The 12,610-nt window shown below is 43.8% G+C and overlaps 18 non-coding genes across 18 annotated transcripts in view; all 18 read left to right on the plus strand.

The window, feature by feature from the left end:
* The first annotated feature begins 445 nt into the window (after nucleotides 1–445).
* Nucleotides 446–527, plus strand: trnas-aga. The gene has a single exon. It is a non-coding gene; the product is annotated as a tRNA-Ser (tRNA).
* A 164-nt stretch (nucleotides 528–691) lies between these two features.
* On the plus strand, nucleotides 692–774 carry trnal-aag. The gene has a single exon. It is a non-coding gene; the product is annotated as a tRNA-Leu (tRNA).
* A 1,285-nt stretch (nucleotides 775–2,059) lies between these two features.
* trnas-aga lies at nucleotides 2,060–2,141 on the plus strand. The gene has a single exon. It is a non-coding gene; the product is annotated as a tRNA-Ser (tRNA).
* Nucleotides 2,142–2,305: 164 nt separating this feature from the next.
* On the plus strand, nucleotides 2,306–2,388 carry trnal-cag. Its single transcript has one exon. It is a non-coding gene; the product is annotated as a tRNA-Leu (tRNA).
* A 1,305-nt stretch (nucleotides 2,389–3,693) lies between these two features.
* trnas-aga lies at nucleotides 3,694–3,775 on the plus strand. Its single transcript has one exon. It is a non-coding gene; the product is annotated as a tRNA-Ser (tRNA).
* Nucleotides 3,776–3,939: 164 nt separating this feature from the next.
* Nucleotides 3,940–4,022, plus strand: trnal-cag. The gene has a single exon. It is a non-coding gene; the product is annotated as a tRNA-Leu (tRNA).
* A 799-nt stretch (nucleotides 4,023–4,821) lies between these two features.
* On the plus strand, nucleotides 4,822–4,903 carry trnas-aga. The gene has a single exon. It is a non-coding gene; the product is annotated as a tRNA-Ser (tRNA).
* A 161-nt stretch (nucleotides 4,904–5,064) lies between these two features.
* Nucleotides 5,065–5,147, plus strand: trnal-cag. Its single transcript has one exon. It is a non-coding gene; the product is annotated as a tRNA-Leu (tRNA).
* A 799-nt stretch (nucleotides 5,148–5,946) lies between these two features.
* Nucleotides 5,947–6,028, plus strand: trnas-aga. The gene has a single exon. It is a non-coding gene; the product is annotated as a tRNA-Ser (tRNA).
* Nucleotides 6,029–6,192: 164 nt separating this feature from the next.
* On the plus strand, nucleotides 6,193–6,275 carry trnal-aag. The gene has a single exon. It is a non-coding gene; the product is annotated as a tRNA-Leu (tRNA).
* A 1,285-nt stretch (nucleotides 6,276–7,560) lies between these two features.
* On the plus strand, nucleotides 7,561–7,642 carry trnas-aga. The gene has a single exon. It is a non-coding gene; the product is annotated as a tRNA-Ser (tRNA).
* A 164-nt stretch (nucleotides 7,643–7,806) lies between these two features.
* Nucleotides 7,807–7,889, plus strand: trnal-aag. Its single transcript has one exon. It is a non-coding gene; the product is annotated as a tRNA-Leu (tRNA).
* Nucleotides 7,890–9,184: 1,295 nt separating this feature from the next.
* trnas-aga lies at nucleotides 9,185–9,266 on the plus strand. The gene has a single exon. It is a non-coding gene; the product is annotated as a tRNA-Ser (tRNA).
* A 164-nt stretch (nucleotides 9,267–9,430) lies between these two features.
* On the plus strand, nucleotides 9,431–9,513 carry trnal-cag. The gene has a single exon. It is a non-coding gene; the product is annotated as a tRNA-Leu (tRNA).
* A 1,716-nt stretch (nucleotides 9,514–11,229) lies between these two features.
* trnas-aga lies at nucleotides 11,230–11,311 on the plus strand. Its single transcript has one exon. It is a non-coding gene; the product is annotated as a tRNA-Ser (tRNA).
* A 164-nt stretch (nucleotides 11,312–11,475) lies between these two features.
* On the plus strand, nucleotides 11,476–11,558 carry trnal-cag. Its single transcript has one exon. It is a non-coding gene; the product is annotated as a tRNA-Leu (tRNA).
* Nucleotides 11,559–12,357: 799 nt separating this feature from the next.
* Nucleotides 12,358–12,439, plus strand: trnas-aga. Its single transcript has one exon. It is a non-coding gene; the product is annotated as a tRNA-Ser (tRNA).
* Nucleotides 12,440–12,601: 162 nt separating this feature from the next.
* The window catches only part of trnal-cag, an 83-nt gene continuing 74 nt past the window's right edge, over nucleotides 12,602–12,610 (plus strand). The window contains exon 1 of the tRNA in view: nucleotides 12,602–12,610. This exon is cut by the window's right edge and continues 74 nt beyond it. This is a non-coding gene — a tRNA (tRNA-Leu).

Raw genomic sequence — 12,610 nt, forward strand, 5'->3', positions numbered from 1 at the left:
CAGAAAATGGGTAAAACTTGGTCATTGTGTTTGACGATGAGATTAATCTTTTGCCATTGGCATGATTCAAGAGTCTTGTCCATAGAATGTTCGTAGTTAACAAAATACAATGCCTTTTTGACTACAAAGCTGAAGCTTATTGATTTGGGATTGAGCCCCCCTGTAGCATGTTCATCAACTGAAACTAATCAAATCCCAGTAGTGGAGTGTCAACCACCAAAGAGTAGGTCTGAGCTTCTGCTTACCAGAAGATGGGTGACAAGTGGTCAGTGTGTTCCAAGATAAGCTTATTTTTTGTTCTATTGGCACAGAATATTTACAAGTCAACCAACTACACTGCCTTGTTGTGTTTCTTGTGGAGACCATGTGCATGGTCCTTAAAATCAGACATGAAACAACAAAACAAAGAGCTTTAACGAACATTCAGAGATAATCTGCCGTGCTTGTAGTCGTGGCAGAGTGGTTAAGGCGATGGACTAGAAATCCATTGGGGTCTTCCCGTGCAAGTTCGAATCCAGCCGACTACGTCATGCCTTTTGTTTGTCAACGGGCATTTGAAACCCGCCTTAGGGGACGTATTCCCCAAAAAGCAGAATAGTTCAAGATACCGGCCTGTGTCCTTACCAAAACTGATGCTGCGCTCTAGAGATGATGAATGCATTTTTGAGGGGTTGATTTTAACCATGATTGTGTCAGGATGGCCGAGCGGTCTAAGGCGCTGCGTTAAGGTCGCAGTCTCCCCTGGAGACGTGGGTTCAAATCCCACTTCTGACAATGGACCCTGCCTTTTTTCTCAGGATCCTGTACATGAAGGGGAAAAAAAGCTTTCAACTTAGATTGCAGTTTTCATGCCTTTCATCTTCAAAGTGCGAGACCATGCGAGAAACCCTTAATTGCTTTGGATTCTAAGCTATATTCTACTGCCCTGGCATGCTTTTACAGTCTCGCCCACAAATGATTGCACAGTGAAACAACTAGACTGTCTTGCTGAGATGTTGATAGAGAACCTTTGCATAGTCCCCACCTGAAGGTTAAAACTTTTGGATTGAGGCCCACAGTAGCATCTGAAACAAATCCATTCACAGCAGCGGTTCGAACGCAGAGGAGTAGGTCTGCGCTTCTGTTTACCAGAAAATGGGTAAAACTTGGTCATTGTGTTTGACGATGAGATTAATCTTTTGCCAATGGCATGATTCAAAATACAATGCCTTTTTGACTAAGGCGCTGCGTTCAGGTCGCAGTCTCCCCTGGAGGCGTGGGTTCAAATCCCACTTCTGACAATGGACCCTACCTTTTTTCTCAGGATCCTGTACATGAAGGAGAAAAAAGCTTTCAACTTAGATTGCAGTATTCATGCCTTTCATCTTCAAAGTGCGAGACCATGCGAGAAACCCTTAATTGCTTTGGATTCTAAGCTACGTTTTACTGCCCTGGCATGCTTTTACAGTCTCGCCCACAAATGATTGCACAGTGAAACGCCGTGCTGAGATGTTGATAGAGAACCTGTGCATAGTCCCCACCTGAATGTTAAAACTTTTGGATTGAGGCCCACAGTAGCATCCGAAACAAATCCATTCACAGCAGCGGTTCGAACGCAGAGGAGTAGGTCTGCGCTTCTGTTTACCAGAAAATGGGTAATACTTGGTCATTGTGTTTGACGATGAGATTAATCTTTTGCCATTGGCATGATTCAAGAGTCTTGTCCATAGAATGCTTGTCCATAGAATGTTTTTGACTACAAAGCTGAAGCTTATTGATTTGGGATTGAGGCCCCCTGTAGCATGTTCATCAACTGAAACTAATCAAATCCCAGTAGTGGGGTGTCAAACACCAAAGAGTAGGTCAGAGCTTCTGTTTACTAGAAGATGGGTGACAAGTGGTCAGTGTGTTCCAAGATAAGCTTATTTTTTCTTCTATTGGCTCAGAATATTTACAAGTCAACCAACTACACTGCCTTATTGTGTTTCTTGTGGAGACCATGTGCATGGTCCTTAAAACCAGACATGAAACAACAAAACAAGGAGCTTTAACGAACATTCAGAGACAATCTGCCGCGCTTGTAGTCGTGGCCGAGTGGTTAAGGCGATGGACTAGAAATCCATTGGGGTCTCCCCGCGCAAGTTCGAATCCTGCCGACTACGTCACTCCTTTTGTTTGTCAACGGGCATTTGAAACTTGCCTTAGGGGACGTGTTCCCCAAAAAGCAGAATAGTTCAAGATACCGGCCTGTGTCCTTACCAAAACTGATGCTGCGCTCTAGAGATGATGAATGCATTTTTGAGGGGTTGATTTTAACCATGATTGTGTCAGGATGGCCGAGCGGTCTAAGGCGCTGCGTTCAGGTCGCAGTCTCCCCTGGAGACGTGGGTTCAAATCCCACTTCTGACAATGGACCCTGCCTTTTTTCTCAGGATCCTGTACATGAAGGGGAAAAAAAGCTTTCAACTTAGATTGCAGTTTTCATGCCTTTCATCTTCAAAGTGCGAGACCATGCGAGAAACCCTTAATTGCTTTGGATTCTAAGCTATATTCTACTGCCCTGGCATGCTTTTACAGTCTCGCCCACAAATGATTGCACAGTGAAACAACTAGACTGTCTTGCTGAGATGTTGATAGAGAACCTTTGCATAGTCCCCACCTGAAGGTTAAAACTTTTGGATTGAGGCCCACAGTAGCATCTGAAACAAATCCATTCACAGCAGCGGTTCGAACGCAGAGGAGTAGGTCTGCGCTTCTGTTTACCAGAAAATGGGTAAAACTTGGTCATTGTGTTTGACGATGAGATTAATCTTTTGCCAATGGCATGATTCAAAATACAATGCCTTTTTGACTAAGGTGCTGCGTTCAGGTCGCAGTCTCCCCTGGAGGCGTGGGTTCAAATCCCACTTCTGACAATGGACCCTACCTTTTTTCTCAGGATCCTGTACATGAAGGAGAAAAAAAGCTTTCAACTTAGATTGCAGTATTCATGCCTTTCATCTTCAAAGTGCGAGACCATGCGAGAAACCCTTAATTGCTTTGGATTCTAAGCTACATTCTACTGCCCTGGCATGCTTTTACAGTCTCGCCCACAAATGATTGCACAGTGAAACAACTAGACTGCCTTGCTGAGATGTTGATAGAGAACCTGTGCATAGTCCCCACCTGAAGGTTAAAACTTTTGGATTGAGGCCCACAGTAGCATCTGAAACAAATCCATTCACAGCAGCGGTTCGAACGCAGAGGAGTAGGTCTGCACTTCTGTTTACCAGAAAATGGGTAAAACTTGGTCATTGTGTTTGACGATGAGATTAATCTTTTGCCATTGGCATGATTCAAGAGTCTTGTCCATAGAATGTTCGTAGTTAACAAAATACAATGCCTTTTTGACTACAAAGCTGAAGCTTATTGATTTGGGATTGAGCCCCCCTGTAGCATGTTCATCAACTGAAACTAATCAAATCCCAGTAGTGGGGTGTCAAACACCAAAGAGTAGGTCTGAGCTTCAGCTTACCAGAAGATGGGTAACAAATGGTCAGTGTGTTCCAAGATAAGCTTATTTTTTGTTCTATTGGCACAGAATATTTACAAGTCAACCAACTACACTGCCTTGTTGTGTTTCTTGTGGAGACCATGTGCATGGTCCTTAAAATCAGACATGAAACAACAAAACAAAGAGCTTTAAAGAACATTCAGAGATAATCTGCAGCGCTTGTAGTCGTGGCCGAGTGGTTAAGGCGATAGACTAGAAATCCATTGGGGTCTCCCCGCGCAAGTTCGAATTCTGCCGACTACGTCACTCCATTTGTTTGTCAACGGGCATTTGAAACCCGCCTTAAAGGACGTATTCCCCAAAAAGCAGAATAGTTAAAGATACAGGCCTGTGTCCTTACCTAAACTGATGCTGCGCTCTAGAGATGATGAATGCATTTTTGAGGGGTTGATTTCAACCATAAGTATGTCAGGATGGCCGAGCGGTCTAAGGCGCTGCGTTCAGGTCGCAGTCTCCCCTGGAGGCGTGGGTTCAAATCCCACTTCTGACAATGGACCCTGCCTTTTTTCTTAGGATCCTGTACATGAAGGAGAAAAAAAGCTTTCAACTTAGATTGCAGTATTCATGCCTTTCATCTTCAAAGTGCGAGACCATGCGAGAAACCCTTAATTGCTTTGGATTCTAAGCTACATTCTACTGCCCTGGCATGCTTTTACAGTCTCGCCCACAAATGATTGCACAGTGAAACAACTAGACTGCCTTGCTGAGATGTTGATAGAGAACCTGTGCATAGTCCCCACCTGAAGGTTAAAACTTTTGGATTGAGGCCCACAGTAGCATCTGAAACAAATCCATTCACAGCAGCGGTTCGAACGCAGAGGAGTAGGTCTGCACTTCTGTTTACCAGAAAATGGGTAAAACTTGGTCATTGTGTTTGACGATGAGATTAATCTTTTGCCATTGGCATGATTCAAGAGTCTTGTCCATAGAATGTTCGTAGTTAACAAAATACAATGCCTTTTTGACTACAAAGCTGAAGCTTATTGATTTGGGATTGAGCCCCCCTGTAGCATGTTCATCAACTGAAACTAATCAAATCCCAGTAGTGGGGTGTCAAACACCAAAGAGTAGGTCTGAGCTTCAGCTTACCAGAAGATGGGTAACAAATGGTCAGTGTGTTCCAAGATAAGCTTATTTTTTGTTCTATTGGCACAGAATATTTACAAGTCAACCAACTACACTGCCTTGTTGTGTTTCTTGTGGAGACCATGTGCATGGTCCTTAAAATCAGACATGAAACAACAAAACAAAGAGCTTTAAAGAACATTCAGAGATAATCTGCAGCGCTTGTAGTCGTGGCCGAGTGGTTAAGGCGATAGACTAGAAATCCATTGGGGTCTCCCCGCGCAAGTTCGAATCCTGCCGACTACGTCACTCCTTTTGTTTGTCAACGGGCATTTGAAACTTGCCTTAGGGGACGTGTTCCCCAAAAAGCAGAATAGTTCAAGATACCGGCCTGTGTCCTTACCAAAACTGATGCTGCGCTCTAGAGATGAATGCATTTTTGAGGGGTTGATTTCAACCATAAGTATGTCAGGATGGCCGAGCGGTCTAAGGCGCTGCGTTCAGGTCGCAGTCTCCCCTGGAGACGTGGGTTCAAATCCCACTTCTGACAATGGACCCTGCCTTTTTTCTTAGGATCCTGTACATGAAGGAGAAAAAAAGCTTTCAACTTAGATTGCAGTATTCATGCCTTTCATCTTCAAAGTGCGAGACCATGCGAGAAACCCTTAATTGCTTTGGATTCTAAGCTACATTCTACTGCCCTGGCATGCTTTTACAGTCTCGCCCACAAATGATTGCACAGTGAAACAACTAGACTGCCTTGCTGAGATGTTGATAGAGAACCTGTGCATAGTCCCCACCTGAAGGTTAAAACTTTTGGATTGAGGCCCACAGTAGCATCTGAAACAAATCCATTCACAGCAGCGGTTCGAACGCAGAGGAGTAGGTCTGCACTTCTGTTTACCAGAAAATGGGTAAAACTTGGTCATTGTGTTTGACGATGAGATTAATCTTTTGCCATTGGCATGATTCAAGAGTCTTGTCCATAGAATGTTCGTAGTTAACAAAATACAATGCCTTTTTGACTACAAAGCTGAAGCTTATTGATTTGGGATTGAGCCCCCCTGTAGCATGTTCATCAACTGAAACTAATCAAATCCCAGTAGTGGAGTGTCAACCACCAAAGAGTAGGTCTGAGCTTCTGCTTACCAGAAGATGGGTGACAAGTGGTCAGTGTGTTCCAAGATAAGCTTATTTTTTGTTCTATTGGCACAGAATATTTACAAGTCAACCAACTACACTGCCTTGTTGTGTTTCTTGTGGAGACCATGTGCATGGTCCTTAAAATCAGACATGAAACAACAAAACAAAGAGCTTTAACGAACATTCAGAGATAATCTGCCGTGCTTGTAGTCGTGGCAGAGTGGTTAAGGCGATGGACTAGAAATCCATTGGGGTCTTCCCGTGCAAGTTCGAATCCAGCCGACTACGTCATGCCTTTTGTTTGTCAACGGGCATTTGAAACCCGCCTTAGGGGACGTATTCCCCAAAAAGCAGAATAGTTCAAGATACCGGCCTGTGTCCTTACCAAAACTGATGCTGCGCTCTAGAGATGATGAATGCATTTTTGAGGGGTTGATTTTAACCATGATTGTGTCAGGATGGCCGAGCGGTCTAAGGCGCTGCGTTAAGGTCGCAGTCTCCCCTGGAGACGTGGGTTCAAATCCCACTTCTGACAATGGACCCTGCCTTTTTTCTCAGGATCCTGTACATGAAGGGGAAAAAAAGCTTTCAACTTAGATTGCAGTTTTCATGCCTTTCATCTTCAAAGTGCGAGACCATGCGAGAAACCCTTAATTGCTTTGGATTCTAAGCTATATTCTACTGCCCTGGCATGCTTTTACAGTCTCGCCCACAAATGATTGCACAGTGAAACAACTAGACTGTCTTGCTGAGATGTTGATAGAGAACCTTTGCATAGTCCCCACCTGAAGGTTAAAACTTTTGGATTGAGGCCCACAGTAGCATCTGAAACAAATCCATTCACAGCAGCGGTTCGAACGCAGAGGAGTAGGTCTGCGCTTCTGTTTACCAGAAAATGGGTAAAACTTGGTCATTGTGTTTGACGATGAGATTAATCTTTTGCCAATGGCATGATTCAAAATACAATGCCTTTTTGACTAAGGTGCTGCGTTCAGGTCGCAGTCTCCCCTGGAGGCGTGGGTTCAAATCCCACTTCTGACAATGGACCCTACCTTTTTTCTCAGGATCCTGTACATGAAGGAGAAAAAAGCTTTCAACTTAGATTGCAGTATTCATGCCTTTCATCTTCAAAGTGCGAGACCATGCGAGAAACCCTTAATTGCTTTGGATTCTAAGCTACGTTTTACTGCCCTGGCATGCTTTTACAGTCTCGCCCACAAATGATTGCAAAGTGAAACGCCGTGCTGAGATGTTGATAGAGAACCTGTGCATAGTCCCCACCTGAATGTTAAAACTTTTGGATTGAGGCCCACAGTAGCATCCGAAACAAATCCATTCACAGCAGCGGTTCGAACGCAGAGGAGTAGGTCTGCGCTTCTGTTTACCAGAAAATGGGTAATACTTGGTCATTGTGTTTGACGATGAGATTAATCTTTTGCCATTGGCATGATTCAAGAGTCTTGTCCATAGAATGCTTGTCCATAGAATGTTTTTGACTACAAAGCTGAAGCTTATTGATTTGGGATTGAGGCCCCCTGTAGCATGTTCATCAACTGAAACTAATCAAATCCCAGTAGTGGGGTGTCAAACACCAAAGAGTAGGTCAGAGCTTCTGTTTACTAGAAGATGGGTGACAAGTGGTCAGTGTGTTCCAAGATAAGCTTATTTTTTCTTCTATTGGCTCAGAATATTTACAAGTCAACCAACTACACTGCCTTATTGTGTTTCTTGTGGAGACCATGTGCATGGTCCTTAAAATCAGACATGAAACAACAAAACAAAGAGCTTTAACGAACATTCAGAGACAATCTGCCGCGCTTGTAGTCGTGGCCGAGTGGTTAAGGCGATGGACTAGAAATCCATTGGGGTCTCCCCGCGCAAGTTCGAATCCTGCCGACTACGTCACTCCTTTTGTTTGTCAACGGGCATTTGAAACTTGCCTTAGGGGACGTGTTCCCCAAAAAGCAGAATAGTTCAAGATACCGGCCTGTGTCCTTACCAAAACTGATGCTGCGCTCTAGAGATGATGAATGCATTTTTGAGGGGTTGATTTTAACCATGATTGTGTCAGGATGGCCGAGCGGTCTAAGGCGCTGCGTTAAGGTCGCAGTCTCCCCTGGAGACGTGGGTTCAAATCCCACTTCTGACAATGGACCCTGCCTTTTTTCTCAGGATCCTGTACATGAAGGGGAAAAAAAGCTTTCAACTTAGATTGCAGTTTTCATGCCTTTCATCTTCAAAGTGCGAGACCATGCGAGAAACCCTTAATTGCTTTGGATTCTAAGCTATATTCTACTGCCCTGGCATGCTTTTACAGTCTCGCCCACAAATGATTGCACAGTGAAACAACTAGACTGTCTTGCTGAGATGTTGATAGAGAACCTTTGCATAGTCCCCACCTGAAGGTTAAAACTTTTGGATTGAGGCCCACAGTAGCATCTGAAACAAATCCATTCACAGCAGCGGTTCGAACGCAGAGGAGTAGGTCTGCGCTTCTGTTTACCAGAAAATGGGTAAAACTTGGTCATTGTGTTTGACGATGAGATTAATCTTTTGCCAATGGCATGATTCAAAATACAATGCCTTTTTGACTAAGGTGCTGCGTTCAGGTCGCAGTCTCCCCTGGAGGCGTGGGTTCAAATCCCACTTCTGACAATGGACCCTACCTTTTTTCTCAGGATCCTGTACATGAAGGAGAAAAAAGCTTTCAACTTAGATTGCAGTATTCATGCCTTTCATCTTCAAAGTGCGAGACCATGCGAGAAACCCTTAATTGCTTTGGATTCTAAGCTACGTTTTACTGCCCTGGCATGCTTTTACAGTCTCGCCCACAAATGATTGCACAGTGAAACGCCGTGCTGAGATGTTGATAGAGAACCTGTGCATAGTCCCCACCTGAAGGTTAAAACTTTTGGATTGAGGCCCACAGTAGCATCCGAAACAAATCCATTCACAGCAGCGGTTCGAACGCAGAGGAGTAGGTCTGCGCTTCTGTTTACCAGAAAATGGGTAATACTTGGTCATTGTGTTTGACGATGAGATTAATCTTTTGCCATTGGCATGATTCAAGAGTCTTGTCCATAGAATGTTCGTAGTTAACAAAATACAATGCCTTTTTGACTACAAAGCTGAAGCTTATTGATTTGGGATTGAGCCCCCCTGTAGCATGTTCATCAACTGAAACTAATCAAATCCCAGTAGTGGGGTGTCAAACACCAAAGAGTAGGTCTGAGCTTCAGCTTACCAGAAGATGGGTAACAAATGGTCAGTGTGTTCCAAGATAAGCTTATTTTTTGTTCTATTGGCACAGAATATTTACAAGTCAACCAACTACACTGCCTTATTGTGTTTCTTGTGGAGACCATGTGCATGGTCCTTAAAATCAGACATGAAACAACAAAACAAAAAGCTTTAAAGAACATTCAGAGATAATCTGCAGCGCTTGTAGTCGTGGCCGAGTGGTTAAGGCGATAGACTAGAAATCCATTGGGGTCTCCCCGCGCAAGTTCGAATTCTGCCGACTACGTCACTCCGTTTGTTTGTCAACGGGCATTTGAAACCCGCCTTAAAGGACGTATTCCCCAAAAAGCAGAATAGTTAAAGATACAGGCCTGTGTCCTTACCTAAACTGATGCTGCGCTCTAGAGATGATGAATGCATTTTTGAGGGGTTGATTTCAACCATAAGTATGTCAGGATGGCCGAGCGGTCTAAGGCGCTGCGTTCAGGTCGCAGTCTCCCCTGGAGGCGTGGGTTCAAATCCCACTTCTGACAATGGACCCTGCCTTTTTTCTTAGGATCCTGTACATGAAGGAGAAAAAAAGCTTTCAACTTAGATTGCAGTATTCATGCCTTTCATCTTCAAAGTGCGAGACCATGCGAGAAACCCTTAATTGCTTTGGATTCTAAGCTACATTCTACTGCCCTGGCATGCTTTTACAGTCTCGCCCACAAATGATTGCACAGTGAAACAACTAGACTGCCTTGCTGAGATGTTGATAGAGAACCTGTGCATAGTCCCCACCTGAAGGTTAAAACTTTTGGATTGAGGCCCACAGTAGCATCTGAAACAAATCCATTCACAGCAGCGGTTCGAACGCAGAGGAGTAGGTCTGCGCTTCTGTTTACCAGAAAATGGGTAAAACTTGGTCATTGTGTTTGACGATGAGATTAATCTTTTGCCATTGGCATGATTCAAGAGTCTTGTCCATAGAATGTTCGTAGTTAACAAAATACAATGCCTTTTTGACTACAAAGCTGAAGCTTATTGATTTGGGATTGAGCCCCCCTGTAGCATGTTCATCAACTGAAACTAATCAAATCCCAGTAGTGGAGTGTCAACCACCAAAGAGTAGGTCTGAGCTTCTGCTTACCAGAAGATGGGTGACAAGTGGTCAGTGTGTTCCAAGATAAGCTTATTTTTTGTTCTATTGGCACAGAATATTTACAAGTCAACCAACTACACTGCCTTGTTGTGTTTCTTGTGGAGACCATGTGCATGGTCCTTAAAATCAGACATGAAACAACAAAACAAAGAGCTTTAACGAACATTCAGAGACAATCTGCCGTGCTTGTAGTCGTGGCAGAGTGGTTAAGGCGATGGACTAGAAATCCATTGGGGAGATGTTGATAGCGAACCTGTGCATAGTCCCCACCTGAAGGTTAAAACTTTTGGATTGAGGCCCACAGTAGCATCTGAAACAAATCCATTCACAGCAGCGGTTCGAACGCAGAGGAGTAGGTCTGCACTTCTGTTTACCAGAAAATGGGTAAAACTTGGTCATTGTGTTTGACGATGAGATTAATCTTTTGCCATTGGCATGATTCAAGAGTCTTGTCCATAGAATGCTTGTCCATAGAATGTTTTTGACTACAAAGCTGAAGCTTATTGATTTGGGATTGAGGCCCCCTGTAGCATGTTCATCAACTGAAACTAATCAAATCCCAGTAGTGGGGTGTCAAACACCAAAGAGTAGGTCTGAGCTTCTGCTTACCAGAAGATGGGTGACAAGTGGTCAGTGTGTTCCAAGATAAGCTTATTTTTTCTTCTATTGGCTCAGAATATTTACAAGTCAACCAACTACACTGCCTTATTGTGTTTCTTGTGGAGACCATGTGCATGGTCCTTAAAACCAGACATCAAACAAAAAAACAATGCCTTTTTGACTACAAAGCTGAAGCTTATTGATTTGGGATTGAGCCCCCCTGTAGCATGTTCATCAACTGAAACTAATCAAATCCCAGTAGTGGGGTGTCAAACACCAAAGAGTAGGTCTGAGCTTCAGCTTACCAGAAGATGGGTAACAAATGGTCAGTGTGTTCCAAGATAAGCTTATTTTTTGTTCTATTGGCACAGAATATTTACAAGTCAACCAACTACACTGCCTTATTGTGTTTCTTGTGGAGACCATGTGCATGGTCCTTAAAACCAGACATGAAACAACAAAACAAAGAGCTTTAACGAACATTCAGAGACAATCTGCCGTGCTTGTAGTTGTGGCCGAGTGGTTAAGGCGATGGACTAGAAATCCATTGGGGTCTCCCCGCGCAAGTTCGAATCCTGCCGACTACGTCACTCCTTTTGTTTGTCAACGGGCATTTGAAACTTGCCTTAGGGGACGTGTTCCCCAAAAAGCAGAATAGTTCAAGATACCGGCCTGTGTCCTTACCAAAACTGATGCTGCGCTCTAGAGATGATGAATGCATTTTTGAGGGGTTGATTTTAACCATGATTGTGTCAGGATGGCCGAGCGGTCTAAGGCGCTGCGTTCAGGTCGCAGTCTCCTATGGAGGCGTGGGTTCAAATCCCACTTCTGACAATGGAACCTACCTTTTTTCTCAGGATCCTGTACATGAAGGAGAAAAAAAGCTTTCAACTTAGATTGCAGTATTCATGCCTTTCATCTTCAAAGTGCGAGACCATGCGAGAAATCCTTAATTGCTTTGGATTCTAAGCTACATTCTACTGCCCTGGCATGCTTTTACAGTCTCGCCCACAAATGATTGCACAGTGAAACAACTAGACTGCCTTGCTGAGATGTTGATAGAGAACCTGTGCATAGTCCCCACCTGAAGGTTAAAACTTTTGGATTGAGGCCCACAGTAGCATCTGAAACAAATCCATTCACAGCAGCGGTTCGAACGCAGAGGAGTAGGTCTGCACTTCTGTTTACCAGAAAATGGGTAAAACTTGGTCATTGTGTTTGACGATGAGATTAATCTTTTGCCATTGGCATGATTCAAGAGTCTTGTCCATAGAATGTTCGTAGTTAACAAAATACAATGCCTTTTTGACTACAAAGCTGAAGCTTATTGATTTGGGATTGAGCCCCCCTGTAGCATGTTCATCAACTGAAACTAATCAAATCCCAGTAGTGGGGTGTCAAACACCAAAGAGTAGGTCTGAGCTTCAGCTTACCAGAAGATGGGTAACAAATGGTCAGTGTGTTCCAAGATAAGCTTATTTTTTGTTCTATTGGCACAGAATATTTACAAGTCAACCAACTACACTGCCTTGTTGTGTTTCTTGTGGAGACCATGTGCATGGTCCTTAAAATCAGACATGAAACAACAAAACAAAGAGCTTTAAAGAACATTCAGAGATAATCTGCAGCGCTTGTAGTCGTGGCCGAGTGGTTAAGGCGATAGACTAGAAATCCATTGGGGTCTCCCCGCGCAAATTCGAATTCTGCCGACTACGTCACTCCATTTGTCTGTCAACGGGCATTTGAAACCCGCCTTAAAGGACGTATTCCCCAAAAAGCAGAATAGTTAAAGATACAGGCCTGTGTCCTTACCTAAACTGATGCTGCTATACTGATGATGAATGCATTTTTGAGGGGTTGATTTCAACCATAAGTATGTCAGGATG

Source organism: Tachysurus fulvidraco, chromosome 5, assembly GCF_022655615.1.
Source record: "Tachysurus fulvidraco isolate hzauxx_2018 chromosome 5, HZAU_PFXX_2.0, whole genome shotgun sequence".
In the NCBI taxonomy this organism is placed as follows: Eukaryota; Metazoa; Chordata; class Actinopteri; order Siluriformes; family Bagridae; genus Tachysurus; species Tachysurus fulvidraco.